Consider the following 21,535-nt stretch of genomic DNA (forward strand, 5'->3'; position numbering starts at 1 on the left):
TTTTTTGTAGCATCTGAGAATATTTGTATTCTTCTTCTTTTTTCCAATTTTTTTTATTCATTTTACAACACAAATACAGTCATACATCGGGATGAATACGCTTCGGGTTAGGCAAATTCGGGTTGCGCTCTGCGGCGACCCGGAAGTAACGGAGCGCGTTACTTCCGGGTTTCGCCGCGCGCGCATGCACAGACCATCAAAATGACGTCACACGCATGCGCAGAAGTGCTGAAATGTGACACACGCATGCGCAGACACGGGTTACTTTCGCTTCGGGATGCGAACGGGGCTTTGGAACGGATCCCGTTCACATCCCAAGGTACTGCTGTAAACAACACAAACAGGAAAACAAACAATACAAACAGATTCTTGTCTTAACTTTATTTTTTCTAAACATTGTTCGGTGGGCTTCCCCAAGTTCCCCCTATCTGATTTTCATTTTACCTCATCTTTAGCAGTTTACATATATCATAATTTCTAACCATTTTTTAAAATCACACTTACTTTAACCATACTTTTACCAACTATAGAAGAATGGCAGATGAAGATGATGGACGATATGGAACTTGCCAAACTGACTGGGAGACTCCGAGACCAGAGAGAAGAGACGGTGGAAGAAGACTGGAAGAAGTTTAAGGGATATTTGAAAAAATATGTTAATATTGAAATCTTAGAATGGCTTTGGAAGTGGATTTAGGCTGCAGGGTTAGAAGCAGAAGATAGTGTATTTTAAAATAGTATTATTTGTAAGGGATAAAATGTGAAGATTTTTATGGTTAAAGAGAATATTTGTATTCTTCTGGTGACTGTAATATAGTCAGTTTATGTGAGGACTCCTGATAATCCATTGCACTCACACAGGGATTAGTGGAAGTCATTCATTCCTCTCCTAAACACTCTGCCTCTCCCCAATGATCAACACTGTCAACTGCTTGGGCCCTCCTTAGCAACAGGCTCTATACTTTCTTCCCATTCCTCCCCCAACCCCGCCTGCTTGGACCAGCCCTGCCAAGACGTCGCCACAGGGCTCGTGACACTCTCATGGAATCATAGAGTTGGAAGAGACCACAAGGGCCATCGAGTCCAACCCCCCGCCAAGCAGGAAACACCATCAGAGCACTCCTGACATATGGTTGTCAAGCCTCTGCTTAAAGACCTCCAAAGAAGGAGACTCCACCACACTCCTTGGCAGCAAATTCCACTGTCGAACAGCTCTTACTGTCAGGAAGTTCTTCCTAATGTTTAGGTGGAATCTTCTTTCTTGTAGTTTGGATCCATTGCTCTGTGTCCGCTTCTCTGGAGCAGCAGAAAACAACCTTTCTCCCTCCTCTATGTGACATCCTTTTATATATTTGAACATGGCTATCATATCACCCCTTAACCTCCTCTTCTCCAGGCTAAACATGCCCAGCTCCCTTAGCCGTTCCTCATAAGGCATCGTTTCCAGGCCTTTGACCATTCTCTCCTCCTCAATAAAATAAAACCCAACATTATCTGGCAAAGTAACCCAGATTCAGCCCCGCAGAAGCAGAATTCAGTGGTGTGTATAAGATATTCAAGTTAAACAAATGAGGCTCTTAGTCTGCATATTCTGCCTCTGCTGATCAGGAAGTGGATGGGACAAAACTCCCTTAGCCACCATCCATCTTCTGCAGCATTTGGCTTCTGAGAGCTCACCAGACAAGGTGCGCACACACGCTCTCAAGAATACCGTACCTTCACGCTGAAGCCTGGAAACTTGATTTGCTGTTGTTTTTTCAGTGGTGGGGGAGCTACGGTTCTCAAGTAGATTCATTTTTCACTCAGCACCGCTCTGCACTTTTTCTATACAGTGGTATCTCGGGTTACAGACGCTTCAGGTTACAGACTCCGCTAACCCAGAAATAGTACCTCGGGTTAAGAACTTTGCTTCAGGATGAGAACAGAAATCGTGCGGTGGCAGCAGGAGGCCCCATTAGCTAAAGTGGTACCTCAGGTTAAGAACAATTTCAGGTTAAGAACAGACCTCCAGAACGAATTAAGTTCTTAACCCAAGGTACCACTGTAAAGGTAAAGGTAAAGGGACCCCTGACCAGTCATGCCCAACTCTGGGGTTGCAGCACGCATCTCGCTTTATTGGCCGAGGGAGCCGGCGTACAGCTTCCGGGTCATGTGGCCAGCATGACTAAGCCGCTTCTGGCGAACCAGAGCAGCACATGGAAACGCCCTTTACCTTCCCACTGGAGCGGTACCTATTTATCTACTTGCACTTTGGTGTGCTTTCGAACTGCTAGGTTGGCAGGAGCAGGGACCGAGCAACGGGAGCTCACCCTATTGTGGGGATTCAAACCGCCGACCTTCTGATCGGCAAGTCCTAGGCTCTGTGGTTTAACCCACAGCGCCACCCGCATCCCACTGTAAAGGTATTTTGAATATAAAGAGTCTGGACAATGTATAGTCTTTACAAAGAAGCTATCAATCACCCAGAGGAGTTATTTAGCTTCCTAGCTGTAAGCTACTCTGCTACTTTGCATATCATCAAAATTTATTTTATATACCTGACTAGTAGCAATGGTGCCTAGGAGTTGGAGGGAGTTGATGGGAGTCAGAGCTGAACAACATCTAGAAGACTACAGTTTCCACACCCCTCCCGTGTGAGCTCTTGAATCCTGGCTTCTATATGCTCTTGAGAGATAATGACCACTTTCTTTAGTCTCTCTGTCCCAGGTCAAATAAATTCCAGCATTTTGCTATAGAACACACTTTGTTATCCTTCTGTTTTCTGAAAGTGTCTAATGTTTACCAATGTTATTATTCTGATATAGGCTATGCAATGAAGGCATATATATATATATATATATATATATATATATATATATATATTGGTGTGTTTCTTTTTTGCAGCAGCTCTGCTGAGATGGAAATCTGCTGGCTGGATCACAATGAGGGCCTTTTCTTGTTTGGAGATGGCAATTGATGGTCTAGGTAGCTATTTAAGCTGCTGTGATGAATTTGTTCCACCCAAACCTGAGGTATGTATGCCACTCGAGAAAGCTATTTAAATGGCTTCTCCCCCCCCCCGTCCTTTCAGACTATTTAGTTTTCCCTCCAACCCATTTTCTCAAGGATTTGCAAGTGCCTGGCATGATGGAAATTTGCTATGACAACCATCACACTCCATTGTGCTTTTATATATAAAACAGCAGCGGTAACAATGAACTCCACTCCATTAGAACTTGGCGGTAGCTCTTCTTTCCTGACACTCTGAGTAGACTGGGCTAGATTTGCAGGTCTAATTGTAGTCTCAGAAAGAAGTAAACCTTTAAAGGGTTGCAACCCGCTTTCCCCTGCACCACACATGTTGTCTGTCCCAAAGTTCAAATAAAAAGAAAACGAGAACGTAGAGTAAAGTATGCCAGGCAGAATCCTGCTTGGGAAGACGAGGCCAAATCGAACATTGCATCGCCCCTGATCTGTAGTCACACACAAAGGAGGTGTTCATATTTTCTGTCCTGGTGCATTTCACAGCTCTTTCTCCTTTCGCTGCCCCCATCAGCACAGTGTCAGATTCCTTTCTATTTCTGTTCACACCAGGGGGTGCTGATGGGGCACCCCAGTGCAATTTACAATGGTATATGCAAAACAGACATCACCTTGCCAACAAAGGTCCGTATAGTAAAAGCTATGGTTTTCCCAGTAGTGATGTATGGATGTGAAAGCTGGACCATAAAGAAGGCTGATCGCTGAAGAATTGATGCTTTTGAATGATGGTGCTGGAGGAGACTCTTGAGAGTCCCATGGACTGCAAGAAGATCCAACCTATCCATTCTTAAGGAAATCAGCCCTGAGTGCTCACTGGAAGGACAGATCCTGAAGCTGAGGCTCCAATACTTTGGCCACCTCATGAGAAGAGAAGACTCCATGGAAAAGACCCTGATGTTGGGAAAGATGGAGGGCACAAGGAGAAGGGGACGACAGAGGACGAGATGGTGGGATAGTGTTCTCGAAGCTACAAACATGAGTTTGACCAAACTGCGGGAGGCAGTGGAAGACAGGAATGCCTGGCGTGCTCTGGTCCATGGGGTCACGAAGAGTCGGACACGACTAAACGTCTAAACAACAACATGCGAAACAGTTGCATATATAAAAACAGTTCAAAAAGTTTGTTTTTTTATGAATACTGGTATGCCTGTCCGCGTGGTTGCTCGAGAGCGAACAGGCAAGATCCCCACTGGTCTTTTCAAAGGCTTTATTATCGGTGCAAAAACATTTACAGTCCAGAACGTCTCAATTCCATGTCTTGCTCAGTCACTAGCAGAATTTGAGAGTGGGCGGTCCTTAAGCTTTCCCCAGCAGAGTAGTCTCTTGACCCCCATCTGATGCCTCCCCTCTCTGTGCGTAAACCTACTGTGTAGAGAGGGTGTGGCTAAAGGGGGACCTGCCTCCCCCCGCTTTGCTCATGCACGGTATCTTGGCTCTCTCTTGCATCCTCCGAGCCCTGCAGCTCTTTCCCACTAGAGATGGGGCTTCCCTTGCCAGTGTGGTGTAGTAGTTAAGAGCGATAGACTCGTAATCTGGGGAACCGGGTTCGCGTCTCCGCTCCTCCACATGCAGCTGCTGGGTGACCTTGGGCTAGTCACACTTCTCTGAAGTCTCTCAGCCCCACTCACCTCACAGAGTGTTTCTTGTGGGGGAGGAAGGGAAAGGAGAATGTTAGCCGCTTTGAGACTCCTTTGGGTAGTGATAAAGCGGCATATCAAATCCAAACTCTTCTTCTTCTTCCTCCGCGGAGGAAGTGCTGCTTCTCACGATCTTTGGAGGCTCCCTGTAACCCACCTGCCCTTCCACCTCTCGTCTCTGAGCTGATGGCAGTTCCCTGACAAATACTTTATTGAATTGCAGTAACAAAAACCAAACAATATCACAAGCAAAAAAAGAAAAATAACAAATTACACAAAAGGAAAAATAAAATGTAATAGAAAGAACACACCAAAAAATACATAAAAACATAGACTTCCCTCCACCCATGTATGACCTCTTTCCCTTAATCTTCTTTTATTCGTTGTGTTATTAATATTACATTGTTTTTATTCCATTTCCATCCATTTCCTCAATATTTCTACCCTGTAAACTTTATTCACGGCATATCGATATATTTGTCCCAGAACAATGTTTTTTCATATACTGTACTCCTTTACACAATCCCATTCTTCAATTCATTTTTGATCTGTTTGTCCTCTTATCGCCACCGTAAGTCTAGCTGAAACTATATATTCGCAAAATTTGACTTGCCACTCTCAAACAGATGGGATTTTCTCCCGCTTCCAATTTTTTTGCTATAAGTATTCTGGCAGCAGCTGTTGCATATAAGAATACTTTCCTCTTGGTCGCAGTTCAAAAAGTTTCATATGCCAAGAAGATCAGGAATCAAGAAGATAGAAATTTTACTAAGCAAAGGGAAAAAAATTATAATTTATCTGGGAGAACACTGTAAGCAACTAAAAATGGACTGTAACAACACTTGTAACAAGAACTATGGGAAAACAGGGATTTTTAAGAAAATGGAGAATTTTATAAGATGCAGTTGAAAAAAAAAGAATTCTGACGGAACCGGTAGAGGGGCAGAGGGAAGTGCAAGGATTCAGTGAATCCTTTACAGTATGATTATGATTTGAATATAAATGTAAACGGTAAAAACCAATAAAAAATTGTAAAAAAACCCACAACCCTCCAAAAAAGTTTCATATAGAAAAACTTTTTTTTAAAAAAAACCATTATAAATATAAAAGTTTAAAACAACAGCACATACTTACAATCCAGTTCCAAGACATATATCAAGTGGGATAAAGATTTTAGAATGCTTATTGACATTAACCTGTGGAATTCCCTGCTACAAGGTTTTCAATTTACTGGCATCCCAACTCCAGGCTATATCACTTTACCTTGATTCAGATTGGGTGATGTTTACTTGATAGCTTGGATGAAGCATTGAGAGTGCTTGTGCTTCCTGCTTTTTCCTGAACTCTTTCTCACTTTTTACTTCTTTAGTAAAACTTTCTCTGTATTTGCACCAGAGAAGCTGAATGCGTTCTTCAGTCTTCAGGCATGTGCAGATAAACCCCCCTCACAAACTCTCAGGAAAACCATTCAACTGGCCTTTCAGTTGGATTCAAGGTGGACAAAGAAAGGTTTTTCTTCTCCTCCCATTAATAGCAGCAGAAGTTGTGGTCACTCAATGAAATGGATTAGTAGGAAACTCAGGAAAGGCAAAATAAATATTTCTTCACACACCCTGCAATTTTTTGTTTGTTAAGATCAATTATTATTAATCGCACCATCCCTGCTGATTGTATTTACTTGTAAATTCCTCCCTTCCCTGTTTGTAGGCAAATCCTGCTTTCTTCCCTGAAGAAAAATACTCCTGTCTTGAGTTTCCCACTGCTTGGTGAAGAGGGAACTGAAACGGCATCAAAGAACATTGTTCCAAGTTAAAAACCTAGGTAGTCTCAAGGGTTGTGGGGCTTTTGCACAACTTAGCCACTAGAGGGAGAAAGAAACACACTGAATTAACTTGAATTACCATGGAAAAAATTAATACGTATTGCAATGCTTGGCTAGAAAGTGGTACCTCTTATGAATACCGACCCCTCGGTATTCTGCTAGGCAATAGTAAATTTTAGGACTGCACTGAACATTTTCTAGTTTTGCTTTTCAGGCCAAATATATTTGAATATCTGTCAAAATTCTTTATTGTGAAACTAAATCACTTTTACAGCTGTTCCTCTGTTGTTTCTCTTATTGGCTGCAACTTCTGCACCAGCACAACCCCTCAAGAATTGCATCCTTTCCCCTTCCTGGATTAGTCACATAGCCCATCCCAGCCAATCAGGGAGCACAGGCTCTTTCTAGACACCCCCACCCGCCCAAATTCCTTGCTCTTTCTCCCACCCACTCAAAGCTGTTCTCTTTCTTGCCCCCACCTGCCCAATTTTCAAGCCACAGCCAACCTTGCCTGCCACTCAGGGGCGGCGGAAGGGGGTGGTGGGAGCGGTGCACCCTGGGTGTCATCACTGAGGGGGTGACATTCGGCGCGCCACCCGCCTGCGACTTCCAAGCCTACCCCGAGCCGTCGGGGGAAGGAGTGGAGCTGCGCTGCCTTGCTGGAGGCCTTCCCCCCTTCCCCCTTCGTTTTGACAGCTCGGGGGAGGCTTGGGAGTTGGGGAGCCATGCTGTTGCCCCCCGCTCCTGGGCTGCTTCCTGGGGAGGGAAGCCTCTCCTGAGCTGTCAAAAGGAAGAGGGAATGGAGGAAGGCTGCTGGCAAAGCGGCGTGGCTCCCCCTACCCAGGAAGCAGCCCGCCATGGGCGGCTCGCCACACCCCCTATGGGCGGCTCCACCCCCTATGGGTCCTGCCTCCAGGTGCACAGCATGTGCGCCGCTCTGGGTGCCGGAGAGGCTAGCTCCATCTCTGCTGCCCCTGCCTTACCTTTGTTAGAATTCCTGCTCCGTGACTGCAGTCATGGGATTGTTGTCTATCACATGACGGTATATGTTTTGACTCCACAGAGTGGGAAGTGACGGAGAAAGAATGTTTGTGTTACTGTGTTCCCTGAAGTGGGACTATTGTCCTTTGTTCTTTATTCTCTTTGCTGTCTGATGCTAGAGAGAGAGGGAGCCATGTTGCAGTGCTCTGTGTGTGTTGATATGTAAATAAAGTAGATTAGCCAAAATGCTTAGTTGCTGAGGTCTGTCACGCAAGCTGCGAAGACTCTGCGGATCCCTAAGTGTGCCGATGTCCGTTGGCATCAGTCGCTGTGATGTTTGGGCAGAAGAAAGTTTTTGAAGCTCCCAAACAATCGACCATGAGGGAGGGAACATGCCAGTCAGGCATGTGTCTTTGCCAGGGTCCTACTTGAGTGTAGGACGAGCTCCTGACAACCTTCGCTGTCTGTCTGTCCTCTGCTGCCTTGGTAGTGGTTGGTTTCATCAGTAGGTCTCCTCATAGCCTTCTCAAGGCCTATTCCTCTTCGCTGGCAGAAGTGGTGTGTCTACTTCCAGATATGCTGCGCCCACTTCTGGCTGTGCGGGGTTGGCCATGGCGAAGACTGTCCCGGCCTCCCCGGAGGATGCAGCGAAGGTGAGGCAGTGGAAGTGGAACATCCCAGAATTCAAACAGAAGAAGGTGGCTTCTGTGAATCAGTGATGTGCCGCTCAAATTGGGACAGGTGAGTGATATGGGGTATTTGAACAAATGTACAAAGGCTAGTATTTTTCCATTGCAAAGGTGGGGTAAGCTAAGTTTTTGCGACTGAATCACAGGCTTTCAGAGAGTTTACTTACATTAATGAAGTAGCCAACACCGCTCTGAGCCACAAGTTTGTTTTGCAAGCACGCAGAGATCTCACTGGGTGTTCGCCAACACGCAGCAAGCTGGAAGAAGAGGGAGACTGAGATCTTTTGATTTTTAAGCTGAAAAAAGTGGTTTTGGACAAAGATACGTTCTTGAGCCTTTTACTGGGATCAGTAGATGTAAGAATAGAAAGGTGTAGCTGAGACGAGGCATCGTTTATTGTTTTTGTAATGTTTAACCAAGTTTAGGTATGGGGGTGGCGCTGTGGGTTAAACCACAGAGTCTAGGACTTGCCGATCAGAAGGTCGGCGGTTCGAATCCCTGCGATGGGGTGAGCTCCCGTTGCTTGGTCCCTGCACCTGCCCACCTAGCAGTTTGAAAGCATGTCAAAGTGCATGTAGATAAATAGGTACCGCTCTGGCGGGAAGGTAAACGGCGTTTCTGTGCGCTGCTCTGGTTCGCCAGAAGCGGCTTAGTCATGCTGGCCACATGACCCGGAAGGTGTGCACCGGCTCCCTCGGCCAATAAAGCGAGATGAGCGCCGCAACCCCAAAGTCAGCCACGACTGGACCTAATGGTCAGGGGTCCCTTTACCTTTACCTTTAAACCAAGTTTGTGCAAGTAAAGCTTTAAATCTTATTGTTTTGTGATGAGAATTTGTTTTCTACACGAGAAGCCGGATCCGGGAGAGAACTTCCATTGGCAACATTAATGATTTACACAGAGCGGGTAAGGCAATGAGGTTTATTTTATAAAGCCCCAGTGTTTGGGCTAATTTCTCAATCCAAGTCTTGCTTCTTGAACCAGGAGGACTAAGTGGCTCCCAGATCTCTTGCCCTGCTTGTCAGCATGCAGACGTCCACCTGCTCAGTGCTGGCTTGGCTTTGCATCAGCCTGCCTTTCTGGTGACAGCCTGCCTTCCGCTTGTTTGAAATGGGAGGCAGCCTTGTCTCTAGCCTGCTAGCCATGACACAGAAATCCCTCTCCTTGCTCCCGGTGGCTCAGCTGTCCTTTGTCAGCTGTGTCATCCTTTCATATGTTCAACAGCAACAAGAGCATTTTGCGGTTTTCACATTTGCCGTCTTGATCAGTTGGAAGCGGAAAGGCGATAAACACCCATTTGGGACAGAGGGGTGACAAATAAAACATCTATTTCCAGCCATAAAACAATAGCCTTACAAACAGATATTTAAAGAGTAACAGGGTAATGACTTAATCTCCCTTGTCACAGTAATGCACTTTAAATTGCTGCCTAAAACCACCACAGCCTTTATTATCAAACTTCCTGCTGAAATCTCTTCCTTTCCTGGGTGTGTGTGTGTGGCTGAAAAGGAATTATGGGAAGGTGAGCAGTTTTGCCCTGCAGTGGCAGTTCTGGGGTGTAGCGAGTGCCAAGGAACACAGAACAGGGCTGGTCTTGGAGTGGGGCTGCTAGTGTTACCCCAGAAGGCAGGCAGATCTTCTTTTAGAAAATCATATTTATTTGGTTTTACAAATATGAATTTATAACATTCCAAATACATATCCCTATACAGAGATTAGTGGGACACGGGTAGCTCTGTGGGTTAAACCACAGAGCCTAGGACTTGCCAATCAGAAGGTCAGCGGTTCGAATCCCCGCGACGGGGTGAGCTCCCGTTGCTCGGTCCCTGCTCCTGTCAACCTAGTAGTTCAAAAGCACGTCAAAGTGCAAGTAAGTAAATAGGTACCGCTCTGGCGGGAAGGTAAACAGCGTTTCCGTGCGCTGCTCTGGTTAGCCAGAAGTGGCTTAGTCATGCTGGCCACATGACCCAGAAGCTGTACGTCGGCTCCCTCGGCCAATAAAGCGAGATGAGCGCCGCAACCCCAGAGTCGGTCACGACCGGACCTAATGGTCAGGGGTCCCTTTACCTTTATACAGAGATTACTCTGAATCTCGAGAATTCCACCCACCCCCTCCATGGGTCCTATTGTCAACATTTACAACTGCATATTATTCCATATTCTATATCCATCCATATTGTACACAGTATTTGTTACATTACAAGTGGGTTTCAAATCCTGCTAGTGTTTCCATCTGCTTGCAGTGGTCTCCTAGATAAGTTACAAATTTTCCCCATTCTTTTAAAAAGTTTTTGTCCTCTTGGTTGCCGACGTGGGGATCCAGGGCACAGTCCTTCAATGGCTACGCTCGTTTCTCTCTGGTCGGGGACAGAGGGTGGCGCTTGGGGGGGAATTGTCATCGCACCACTCCTTGGTGTGTGGAGTGCCTCAGGGTGCGATTCTCTCCCCGATACTTTTTAGCATCTTTATGCGCCCCCTTGCCCAGCTTGTCCGGAGTTTTGGGCTGGGTTGCCATCAGTATGCCGATGACACCCAACTCTATCTGTTGATGGATGGCCATCCTGACTCGGCCCCAGACACACTGACCAGATGTCTGGAAGCTGTGGCTGGATGGTTACGTGGGAGCCGGTTGAAGTTAAATCCTTCGAAGACAGAGGTCCTCTGGCTGGGAAGGGAAGATATGGAATTGAGGGGGCAACTCCCATCTCTTGCGGGGATGCAATTAGTACCAGCACCGTCCGTTAAGAGTTTGGGTGTAATCTTCGATACCTCCCTCTCCATGGAGGCGCAGATTGCAGCTATAACAAAGGCGGCATTTTTTCGTCTTTGTGATTCCGGTACCTATAATTCCTAATAAAAATGTTTCTGGTTTTTTTAAACAAAGGTTATTTTAAACATCCCCCCATTCATTATATATAATCTCCCAGAAAGCTTTTATTACCTTACATGTCCACCACATATGATAAAAGGTACAGTGGTACCTCGGGTTACATACGCTTCAGGTTACATACGCTTCAGGTTACAGACTCCATTAATCCAGAAATATTACCTCGGGTTAAGAACCTTGCTTCAGGATGAGAACAGAAATTGTGCTCCGGCAGCGTGGCAGCAGCAGGAGGCCCCGTTAGCTAAAGTGGCGCTTCAGGTTAAGAACAGTTTCCGGTTAAGAACGGACCCCCAGAACGAATTAAGTACTTAACCTGAGGTACCACTGTACCTTCTTTTTCTTTACATTTCCAGCAGGTATTTGTACTTGTTCCATAGAATGCAAATACCTGCTGGAAATGTAAAGAGAAAAAAGCACTATGATGCCACTTTAAACAGTCGTGGCTTCCCCAAAGGATTCTGGGAACTGTAGTTTGCAAAGGGTGCCAAAAGTTGTTAGGAGGCCCTCATTTCCCTCCTAGAGCTACAATTTCCAGCAGTCCTGGGGAAGAAGGCTGCCCAGCTGTCCTTGGGAATTGTAGTTCTGTGGGGGGAATGAAGATCTCCTATCAACTCTCAACACTCTTAGCAAACTAGAAGGTATCACAGAGGCTACCCTTGGTTTGTGTGGTGTGTGTTAAGAAGAGAGGAGAGTTTGGATTTGATATCCCACTTTATCACTACCCGAAGGAGTCTCAAAGCGGCTAACATTCTCCTTTCCCTTCTCCCCCCACAACAAGCACTCTGCGAGGTGAGTGGGGCTGAGAGACTTCAGAGAAGTGTGACTGGTCCGAGGTCACCCAGCAGCTGCATGTGGAGGAGTGGGGAAGCGAACCCGGTTCACCAGATTACGAGTCTACCTCTCTTAACCACTACACCACACTGGCTCTCAGTGAATATGAGCTGAATTTGCAGGAAAATACCACTGGCCAAGCTATTTGATACCTACACTACAGAATGAATGAAGGACATTCTTTTCATTCTCCTCAGATCTGTCCCTGGGTTCCTGCACGCCATTATTTTGTCAGTTGGAATCCTATCTTGGCGTCCTCCACCAGCCTACAGGAATTAAACTCCTGACCGTTTTTACAATCTACCTTAGCGATGTGTTACCTCGAATAGCTTAATCCTTTTGTCTCTCTAGGCGAGCTGAATCATCCCGGAGAGTTCTCCTAGGAACTAATCTTTGTAGAGTTGCGCTCCGGCTTTCGACCAGGACTCGAGGCTAGCCGAGTCTGCCAGCCGAGCCTCTTTTCAGACATTTTGTCTGGAGGCTTCCAGGCAGAAAGAAGATTTTTGGGGAAAGCAGCATGGCGTGATATCTTCCTAAGCCTGACTTTAAATCGACCTTGAAAGCTGCACATAAATAGAACTTTTGCATAACAGGGGAAAGGCAGGCAAACAGGGGAGGAAGCAAGGGCTCTGCTGTTACAGCTGACTAAATTCAGCTCAGTTCGTTAAAGTTTCCCCTTCTGAAAAAAACAACATCTGGAATTTTAAGCTACCATTGGTCTATAGAGGCGATTTCCAAGTGGATCTGTCCTCTAAAGGTTTTATTCTTTTCACTTCCATTCATTGTAGCATCAGGTACCCTTCAGAGGTTTTGAGCAAACAGAGCCCCCACTTTGCTGGCTAGGAAATTCAGGCCTTGAAACCAGGGGCATAGCATGGGGGTGCAGGGTGGCCATGGCCCCAGGCACATTTTTTAAAATATCCTCATTTTTATTGGTTTTTACAAATACAAAATACAAATAAACAAAGAATAAAAAGTGCCGTATATTTATATAAAGAGATTCTCTGAATCTCAAGACTTCCCCTCATCCCCTCCATGGGATCTCATTTTGAACATCTGCTACTGTATATTCATCCATACTCCAGTTTTTTTTATATCAGACCATATTATCCATTGTATCCATTGTAATTTATACACTACAAGTGAAATCAAGATCCTGCCTTTGTTTCCATCTGCTTACAGTGGTCTCCTAAATAACTTTTTTTCCATTCTTTTTTGTTTTTGTCCACTTGGTTCTGAGGTTTCCAGTCAATTTTGCCATCTCTGCATAGTCCATCAGCTAATAGCATCCAGGTGGCTGTTGTTCCATACATAAAAAGTCTTTTCTGCTCCTTTGGTATGTCGGTACCTGTAATTCCTAATAAAAAGACTTCTGGTTTCTTAACAAAAATTATTTTAAGCATTTTTTTCATTTCATTATATGTCATCTCCCAGAAAGCTTTTATTACTTTACAAGGCCACCACATATGATAAAAGGTACCTTCTTTTTCTTTACATTTCCAGCAGATATTTGTGCTTGTCCTATACATTTTTGCTAATTTAGTAGGGGTCAAATACCACTGATACATCATTTTCATATAATTCTCTTTTAGTGTACAGCATGCAGTAAATTTCAAAAATTGTGTCCCAGGCACAAATTTTCTGAGGGGACGGGAAATAGGTGCCCCCCACAGGCGCTCCCTGTGTGGCCTGGCCCAGTGCTCCTCTGTGCCCACCAAGGGGGGCCGCGATGATGTGGGGATGATTAGGGAGGCAGGAGAGGATGTATTATTTAATTACATCCTTCCTAACTTGCGCTAGCAAGTTCCATATTCTAGCAGAGTTCCAAACATCCCCCTTTTTAAATTACGCAGTGATCAGCTTGTTGCTGACTCATCTGAGCCTTACTATTAAAGGTTCCTTCCTGGTAAAATCCCGTCTAATCCTTCTGAAAAAGAATAAACACAAGAATCTGATTAAGTTAATATAAAAGTAGTTTAGTCACCAATTCATTCAGGTTCACAGACATATCCCTGAAGGCAGGCTTAGGTTACATAACAACTAGAACTATTCCATGAAGAAGTTAGTCCCAAGTGACTGTGACTAAGCAGTCATTTCTCCAAACACACAGCAACATACAAAATGGAGAAGACACACTGATCAGAACATGGAGGCTGTGTGCTCCTCCATGCTAGTACAACAGATCAGACCCTCTTCAAGTCACATGTAGAGGAAGTCTGTCCCAGCTCAGGAGGAAACCAGAAGTCTTCTCCTGAGCGGTACAAAACATCCCCTAACATGTCCACTGTAGGACTGTTGTACTTGACTGCAGTTTTACATCCCACAGATGGCTGGCCAGGCTGCCCCCTACATAGTTGGGCAGGTGGCTCCACTTTGCCCTAGTGCAGGCATGTCCAACTCCCAAGAGACTGCGATCTACTCACAGTATAAAAAGACGGGCTGTGATCTCCCCATTGTCATTTCCAGGAGCTGCTGAGTTTTTTTAAGGGCAGGATTGTTCAAACTTGTTGAGCTTCTTTTAGGGGAGAGTAGTCCAAAGTTGTTGAGCGTTTTTTAGGGGAGGGTTGACCAAAGTTGTTGAGCTTTCTTTAGGGGAACCTAGACAGCATCTTTAAAAGCAGAGACATCACCTTGCCAACAAAGGTCCGTATATTTAAAGCTATGGTTTTCCCAGTAGTGATGTATGGAAATGAGAGCTGGACCATAAAGAAGGCTGATCGCCGAAGAATTGATGCTTTTGAATTATGGTGCTGGAGAGTCCCATGGACTGCAAGAAGATCAAACCAATCCATTCTTAAGAAAATCAGCCCAGAGTGCTCACTGGAAGGACAGATCCTGAAGCTGAGGCTCCAATACTTTGGCCACCTCATGAGAAGAGAAGACTCCCTGGAAAAGACCCTGATGCTGGGAAAGATGGAGGGCACAAGGAGAAGGGGACGACAGAGGATGAGATGGTTGGACAGTGTTCTCGAAGCTACCAGCATGAGTTTGACCAAACTGCGGGAGGCGGTGGAAGTCAGAAGTGCCTGGCATGCTCTGGTCCATGGGGTCACGAAGAGTTGGACACAACTAAACAACAACAACAGACCACAGTTGTTGAGGGAGGGTTGACCTGTTAGACAGGCCTGCCCTAGTGGGAGTCGGGTCATTCTGGTGGTGTCAGCGGCAATGGCTGGTCAGGCACCCCCTGCCCTGTGTGCTCATGTAACATGTGACAGCAACTGATGCTATGCCACTACTTGAACTATGACCCCCCCTTCAATAATCTAATGCTGAGACCTCTCTGAAGGGTTGTATCCAATCAAGTTCTACCCACTGAAATCACTGGGCATGGCTCCCTTAGGTCGTGTTAGAGAAGAGATTTGGAACCTGTGGCCCTCCACATGTACAGGATGACAATTCCCACAATTCCTGGCCATGCTGTGAGCCGTACATCTGCATGGTGCTGACAGAGCTGCCTCCCTGCCTTGGCTACCACCTTGCATTCCCCCTCTGGTAAAGATATGCCCGCCCCCTGAACACTTAGCAACAGCAGTGGGCTCTTATGCCCCTGCATTCGTTGCTTCATAAATGACTTTAAAGTCAAAAATAGCCTCTGAGCCTGGATCTGGCAGGTCCCCAGCCTTATCTGCTCCCGCTCATTAGGATGCAAGCTATGCTGCCCCATAGCTTACTCCCTTTCCTGCTTTGTTGGTTGTAACTGTGCGAAAAAGAGAGGGAACTCTGGAGTGCCATTGGCAGCCCTAAGGATCTGTGAGCTCACCCTAAATGGCACGATAATGGTGCTAAATTATGTGTGAATGTGTACGGTTTTCAGGATTTCGGCCACAGCACTAGCAAAACGTTAATTCTGCATTCGGCGTCGTTGCCAAAGCGTTCCACTCCCACGAAAGTGCTGGCAGGGATGTGAGCGTCTAAAACCCAAAAGCTGTGTTTCCTTCCAGGTTATTTGACTAAAAATAGAGGGAGATGAAGAAGCAGCCCTTCCGCCCGGTAACAAAGCAATGCTAACTCCTGCACTTGACTGAGCAAATCCATCGCTTTAGCCAGATAGCCTTGACCTAATACAATGCTGCGGAGCCGACTCCTGAGCATCGCTCGTGCCTGCTCCATTTTCATTCTGCCCTTTAAAAAATGTTTGCATTGCAATACAAAATTGTACAACATGATTCGGCCTGGTTAAGATGAGCAGATAACATTTTCAAAAGCAAAAGCTGCAGCCACCCACAGAGATTGCATTTGGGGGGACATAACACCTAGGCCTCTAAGCACCAGATAAGGCTACCCAATTTGGCATTGCTTGATTTTGTACCTAGGGTGGCCAGATGCAAAAGAAGAGAGAGCTCCTGAACTTTTAATAGCCGTGTGCGGAAGACTGAATTTTCAGCAGGTGTTATATGTGCCCCATTGAGCAATCTAGCTTTCTGCACTAGCTGCTGCTTCTGGACCAACCTTAAGGGTATTCCAACAAACAGCATGTTATAGCAATCTAATTGTGAGGTTACCAATGCACAGGTCACAGTATCTAGGCTTACTCTGTCCAGGAGTGGATGTAAGCTGGCTTACCTGCCAAAGCTAGCAATAGATGCTCCTTGCCACTCAGGTAACTTGAGCTTACAGGAGCACCCTAGATCACACACCTATGCTTTCAGACTGACATCAACCCCATCTACAACAGGTGAATTTCCCAGTTTCTGGTCTCGGGAACCACCCACCCCCAGTGCCTTTTGCTTATCGGGATTCAACTTTAGTATATATTAGCTCCTGACCCTCCAAGTGTCCCTATTTTCCAGGGACAGTCCCAGATTTACGGAAGCCGTTCTGGTTTCTCATTTGATCCTGGAATGTCACACTTTTCCTTAGGACCTCCCTATTTTCATTGGAGAAATGTTGGAGGGTATGGAGTTATGCGACCCCCGAGCCAAGGAGATAAGTAACTATACAGTCGTACCTTGGTTGTCAAACGCCGTGGAACTTGGATGTTTTGGTTCCGAACGCGGCAAACCCGGAAGTAATTGTTCCGGTTTGTGAACGTTCTTTTGGAACCCGAACGTCTGACGGGGAGCTTCCAGCAGCCAAACAGAAACCGCGATTTGGTTTTCAAACATTTTGGAAGTCGAACGGACTTCAGGAACGGATTCCGTTCGACTTCCAAGGTACGACTGTACAACCTTTAGAAGACATATGAAGTGAGCCCTGTAATAGGGAAGTTTTTAATGTTTATTGTTTTATTATGGTTTTATGTGTCTCAAAAGCCAACCAGAGTGGCTGGGGCAACCCAGTCAGATGGGCAGGGAATAATAATAATAATAATAATAATAATAATAATAATAATAATGGAATAGGACATCCCTATTTTCATCAGAGAAATGTTGGAGAGTATGTAGCTCTCATCCAACAGCAGGCCAAGAGAGGCCGTGTGGTGAGTTGTGACTGATGCTGGAAGCCAGAGACAGAGATATGCGTTGCTCTGTGCTGGAGCCAAAGCTTCTTCCTTGGAAACCTAATTGGGAAGCAAGGTTTGCTGGAGTGAGGCGCTGCGAGCCCCTCCATCCTATGCTCAAGTTGCATACATGTGTGAACAAAGCCATACATCCTGAACACACTACTCTCCACTGACCTTCTTTGCTAGGAAACGGAACCCTGTGCTGGAATTCCTGGAGTCTCTCACCACCACAGAGACTGGGGTGCGCACAACAATATGAACGAAATAATTTTTATCGCTCTGTGGTATCTCCTTCAAGCCTCTTATAGTAAAGCAGGGAGACAACACTTGACAAACCTTCCTTGCAAATGAATCCAGTTGGTACTTTGAACTGTAAATGGCCGCATGGGTGGTGTTTTGATTGCCAGCCTGCCATGGAGAAGGCATGGAGAAGATGGATTGTGAGGGTTTAGTCAGTGCCATGCTTCTTATTAGCAGGTGAAACTGGCAGAAGATACCCAAGGGAGTGGGTGGGAAACAGGTATAAGCTAGTTTTCTCCTTTTAAAAGAAATGAAAAGATGGTGGTGAGTGGAGTGGGCAGTAAAGTGCTTTCTTTCTTTCTGTCTGTCTGTCTGTCATTGCTAAAAGTGGCTGGGAACTCTTGGCAGCTATCTATTAGACTGCAGCAAACAATTCATCTGGAGGCTGGGGAATGGATTGTGTCATTACTGGCCGCTAGTCTTACATCCCCCTCCTAAGTCAAACATATTTGTCAAACCTGTTGGCTATATATAACACAGATGTGTGTGAAATGCCAACTGCCTGTCTCCTTTGGGTTCAAAACTGCAATTCTTGTGTCAGAAACTCGGATGTGAAACTTGATTTCCTAGGTAGAGGCGACGTAGGGAGGAATTTTCCAGAACAGAATATAAACGTGGCAGCGGGGTGTGTGTGTGAATAGGTTAGGGAATTTAAAGGGGAATATCTCAACGTGTAATCAGCTCCATTTAAAATAATTGGCAGCCTGACCATCATTGACATCAGGAGGATGTGGGTTGCACACTGAGAGTTTAAAGGTGATTTCCAATGAATGTTTATTATGGCATTGAATGTTTATTATGGCATTGGTCCACAGGATGTCATTTTTATGCTGTGAAAAACCCCGAGATCTACGAATGCAGGGTGGTAAATCATCATCATCATCAACATCCAGCTGTTATTCCCATTGACTCCAATCCGGATTTACACTTTGTGAGTACCGTAAATTTCAATAAGTTTTTTAAAATGCCAGTGCCCCATTTACAAAATCTGATTGACCCATTTGCAGTATTAGTGGTCTTAAGACACATAAGGAACAATGGAGCAAGCTTCATTACAGTGTGGTGTAGTGGTTAAGAGCAGTGGACTCGTAATCTGGTGAACTGGGTTCGATTCCCTGCTCTTTCACATGCAGCTGCTGGGTGACTTTGGGCTAGTCACACTTCTCTGAAGTCTCTCAGCCCCACTCACCTCACAGAGTGTTTGTTGTGGGGGAGGAAGGGAAAGGAGAATGTTAGCTGCTTTGAGACTCCTTAGGGTAGTGATAAAGCGGGATATGAAATCCAAACTCCTCCTCCTCCTCCTCCTCCTCCTCCTCCTCCTCCTCCTCCAATTCTTCTTCTTCCTCCTGAAGGCTTATGAACTGACTCTTCTGATTTCCAGAAGTCATCCAGGAAATTAATCCAGTTTGTTCAGATTATTTCTGGAGTGGATTCAGCAGGTCCAGCTTTCAACTAGTAAACTGAATTTGAGTGGCTCTCGCCGCCATGAGAGGCCAAGGTTTTTGACATGGACCGCTTCACCTGTTGATTGCTGCCTGTCACTCACAAAGCACAGTGTTTATCTGCATAAAAAAAGATGGCTGCCAGTCTGAACCCCAGCTACTTTTAGAATGTTTAAGACTACTTTGCCTCCCTTTAGGACAATATGAAAACATCGTGTGTGTGTGTGTGTGTGTGTGAGAATGAGAACAAGAGAACAAGGGAGCGTGGGTGCTTTATTCTTTTTAAAAAAGTAACTGAAAGGAAATAAAAGAGCTGAATTAAGCTGCACCCATCTTTTCTCACACAGGACAATAAATGACAATCTTTAGTCCATTAGAGAGAGAGAGAGAGAGAGAGAGAGGAAAAGCTGAATAATTCAGGAACCTAGATTTATAATTTCTATTAATTCTGACATAAAATAAAAATAGCAGTTATTCCTTGGCTTCCAGCCCCAACCCCACATTGCTATATGCAGGGGCTTGTAGATAACTGTTAATAATAGTTCTCAGAATTTCATTATAATGAGCAAGCTAAACAGAAGTCTTTGTGGAAAGTATCGTTAATGAACATGCCTCCTGCTTTAACACAGACTGGAAAGAATATAAGAGCTTCACCAAGAAAGTCTACATTTTCAGAGGATTGCCATGTTGTTTCATACGGACAGGAGGTATCTGTCTTTAACACAGGGATGAGGAACCTGACTCTACAACTTCCATCATCCCTGTTCACTGGCCATTCTGGCTGGGGCTGGTAGGAGCTGAGATCCGATGACATCTCAACAGCCACAGGTTTCACCATGTCTGGTTAACAATGGAGAGGCAGAAAATCACCAGGGACTCAGCTACATCAGTAAAAAAAAAAAGTGTTTTAAATGCAATGTAACACTGTGACACCAGATGGCGCTGTAGAGTTCCGTTTTTTGGCAATGTGATTTCCCATTATGAGGTTTACAATGGGTTTTCCTGAAACTTTTTAAAAAATGTGTCTAGATCCAGCCCAGGAGAAACTTTCCTCACTAAGCACCTGCTAATTCAGTACATGTATATAATGTCATTATCCCATAACGCAAACAAGGCAGGTGGCCTCCCACCTGGATTCTGATCAGACTCAGACCTGCTTAGCTTCAGCAAATGTGCTGCACCATTTGACTTGAGTCAGGCTTTGTGACCCATGCCAGGGTAACATGACTTTCTGCCTCTCATGCAGCCATTAAAGGCACTAAGCCATACCAACTCCAAGCCCCTCAGAAACTATAGCCTTAATACATTTTCTCCAACTTTATGTTAAGTATAATGGTTTAATTAACACAGAAATGAAAAATGGCTGAAGTTATACTGCAGAAAGTTTAACATGGGGGTTTTCCATAGAGCTATAGTGGAAGCACGGAAAGCACTTTGAGCTCTTGCTAACTAACAACTAATTAACTAACAACTAACAACTAACATACTAACTAACTAACTAACTAACTAACTGATTGTTGTTTCTCTGGTAGCTAACATGTGAGAGTTGTAACCTTAGATCATGTGATGAAGGTATTGGGTTGCAAATCTCCATTTTGAAGGGAGTTGCCTTTGAGTCTTTTCTCCCAAATTCAATGGAGTGAAGATGTTAAAAGATGCTCTCCTGGAGGCTTGAATGCAGGCTGCAGATCTCTCTCTCTCTCTCTCTCTCTCTCTCTCTCTCTCTCTGCTTCTAGGTCTGTTTTGATTATTTCATATTTTGTAAGATGCTGCACCTGGACAGCACAAGACATTGTATGGATACTTTGGACGTATCATTTGATGTGTTCTGTTTTATTTTAAAGAGTTCTGCCAGTAAAAGTTTGAATAATATTTTTATGGGTCTAGACAATGATTCATTCCATAAGGAGTCAGTTCTTATGCTTCCAGTTGCTTCAAACTGTGCAATATTAATATCTGCAACACTTTAGTCCTCAAGTTTAAGGTATTGTCAATCATCACTTGCAGAGAGGACAACTCATATTTCCCCCTCAGCTGTCACTGTCGAGCTTTCTGTATAAAATTTGTATTTGCTGAAACACCACAGAATCGCAAGAACTCAGCCTCTGTCACACATCATCTGTCCTGCTGCCTCATGAGCAGACATTGAACCAAACTGAAGTGTGGTTTTAATAAGTCGTTGTCCTTTACTACTCTCTCATCCACCTTCACTCATTTCAACAAATGGGTCTTGGTTGCTTTTTGTTGCTGGCCTATCAGGTGTGCAACTCAGGTTGCCACCTCTTACTGCCTCTGTGCCTTTAACAGGTGACTTCCATGCAGAAATTTCACAGGCAAAGCTCTCCCCTGCACCTGGTGTGGAGAAAAAAGTGATGGGGAAAGTGACACCTGTTAATTTTTTGGCGTGTCATACTGCTGTTCAAGGTGCAGGGACAAGACTCGAGTGAGGTTTTTTTGGCTATCATTTTTATAACTCTGG

General features: G+C 45.0%; 1 protein-coding gene and 1 long non-coding RNA gene across 3 annotated transcripts in view; both read right to left on the minus strand.

Annotated features, from left to right (window-relative positions):
• The window catches only part of NANS (N-acetylneuraminate synthase), a 173,061-nt gene that overhangs the window by 132,736 nt on the left and 18,790 nt on the right, over positions 1-21,535 (minus strand). The gene's annotated exons all lie outside the window — the stretch shown is intronic.
• Positions 5,754-8,408, minus strand: LOC310752367. The gene is made up of 2 exons (XR_014542917.1): positions 8,318-8,408; positions 5,754-6,436 (listed from the first exon to the last, which is right to left on the minus strand). It is a non-coding gene; the product is annotated as an uncharacterized lncRNA (long non-coding RNA).

This window comes from Podarcis filfolensis (assembly GCF_964270895.1).
Source record: "Podarcis filfolensis genome assembly, chromosome: 17".
In the NCBI taxonomy this organism is placed as follows: domain Eukaryota; kingdom Metazoa; phylum Chordata; class Lepidosauria; order Squamata; family Lacertidae; genus Podarcis; species Podarcis filfolensis.